The following is a 2,379-nucleotide window of genomic DNA, read 5'->3' on the forward strand; positions in this document are numbered from 1 at the left end:
GCTGACCCCGTGCCCTGGCACCGCGCAGGCAGAGCCTGCTTAGGTTTCAGTTTAAGCTGATACCCAGCGCTGGCAGGGACAGGCCCCAAAGCGAACAGCAGCAAGCACAGCCCTGCATCACCAGCAGCACTCGCGGGGACGGCAGGACGGCCACCCACAGGGACAGCAGGACAGCCACTGTGCACGCCACAGCACCCTTCACCAGCATTGCAGTGCCAGCCACAGCCTGCCTGCAGTGAAGTTTTAGGCTTAAGAATGATGCGGAAAAAAAACCTTGATTTGAAAGCAGGGAAGAGGGGAGATCTAGAAGGCCAGTTCTGCACTAGCAATTAAAAAAACAGGTCAAAAGACACTCCAGGAGGGATGAAAAGGGCACCAGGCCAAGGACACAACAGAGACCCTGCATAGAGGAGGGCAGCAACTGATGAAACGTTGTCAGGAAACATTCATAACAGACAGGTTGTTTCTACAGCAGGCATATTGCAAGCTGTAATAGCCTGGAACCAGTGGCTGCCAGGGCCAGGAAGGTACAGTCACTGCTGGAGTCACCAGGAGCACAGATTAGATAGGGCACACCGGAGGTGGCATGGCTACCAGAGAGCAAGGGTCCCCCCAAACACTGCCCACGGGTACACACGCTGACGCACTGGCCCAGGTCTCCCTGCCCCGCTTTCCCCTTTTACACCCACAGGTCAAGTCAGCCTCTGGACAGGCTGCCCAGATGCCTTTCCCAATCCCAACCATATTTTGTTTCCACACAGCTAAGCAAATACTTGAAAGGGTGTCAGAGCCTGACGCCATGCCCAAAGCCCCCACGCCATGCCCACACACTGCCCGTGCCAAGCCTGTCTCCAAGCCACGGGGAATCACCAGATTTTCAGCAAGAAGGGGGCCGGTTGCATTAAGAGCTCGGCAATTAAATGTCTTGAAATGCAATTTTAAATGCCTGTTTCCAGCCTCTCCCTTCCCATACATGTACCCTTCGTGGTAGAGCCAGTGATGGCACCTTAAGCCAGCGGTTATGCCAGCAACACGCAGGAGCTGCCTCAGCCAAAGCTGCACCCAAACCCTCCTGGCTCACCCACCTCTCCAGGGGCCAGCTCTGCAACCCAGAGTAACCGCCGGGCCGGTTAGTGACAGCTACAAAATAAACGTGTGCTCTGGTGCAGGTTCTTGGCAAAATACTTCTGTTGCACTGACAGTGAGAGGCAGCGAGGGCCGCTCTCTTCTCAAAAAGATGGGGAATTCCCTCTAGCAGATCCCCAGGGGGTAAGGCTCAAGGAAAAGCTAGTGTTTTGATGTGGCACCACAGGCCAGAAACAAATGCAGCTGAAATTCCCCATGCAAAGCCATACACCCAGCCCTAAAACCTCCATATGCTCGCACTCAGACTCGGCTCCTGCTCGGAGCTCAGCATGAAAGCGCATCTCCTCCCAGCACCAGCGGCCTGGCCCCAGCATCCTTCCCCCTCGCAGCCCCAGCTTCGCCAGGCAACTGCCAACCAGGATTTAGGGAAATGGGAGTTCCTGGGGGGAAGCTTGTGGAAATGAGCTATTTAGGGGTTAGTGGTGAATAAGTGAGCAATGCAATCAGGTTGGCACGGCCTTGGGGTCTAGGGGCACAGGGCAGCTCCCACCCCCCTGCCTGAGGGCAGGTCTCGCAGATGACCACGACGACGTGGAAGCTGGGCAGCTTTTCCTTCAGCTCATCAGCCCACGTCAGCTCTGCCTTGGTTCCGAAGGTGACATGTTAAGGGTTGATGATTGGGGTATACGGCTCCTAAGGACACATTTATAACATCTTGCCCCAACGACAGCATCCACCCCAAGCTGCAGCCAGAAGCACTGCGAAGCTCCACCAGGACAAACCAACACACCCTCCAACGGGAGCAGCATCCTCCAACGCCAAGCAAGCACAACAGAGCGCGGACTCGTAACGGACAGCGGCTCCGCACAGCCTCGCCTCGGCCGTCAGCAAAGAGCGAGGGTTAGAGACTGCCCGCTCCCTTTCCAAAAACCCAACAGGCTAATCAAGGGCACAGCTTCCCTCCTCTTTGCACAGGCAGCTGAAACCACTCGGGTCGGGATGTTTATCAGGAGCAAGCTGGTGATGGGGGGGCAGGAAGCTTGCACCTTCCAGCTCGCATGGAGCTTGCGTCGGTGGCAAGGCGTAACTCACTGATGCTGAACAAGTAATTTAGCTCTCTGCTTCATTATGCCTTCTACTCGCTGGATAAAGTGGAACCAGGTTTGGTGAAGCATGAAAGAACAGGAGACACAAATCGGCATCCAATCCCTGCTTAATTTAAGGAAGAGGGAGGTCTGTCGGGCGCAGTGAAAGCGCCGTTTGTTCCCCGCTCCCTCGGCGGGCGGACGGAGC

The sequence above is a fragment of the Phaethon lepturus genome, unplaced genomic scaffold, assembly GCF_000687285.1.
Source record: "Phaethon lepturus isolate BGI_N335 unplaced genomic scaffold, ASM68728v1 scaffold39403, whole genome shotgun sequence".
In the NCBI taxonomy this organism is placed as follows: Eukaryota; Metazoa; Chordata; class Aves; order Phaethontiformes; family Phaethontidae; genus Phaethon; species Phaethon lepturus.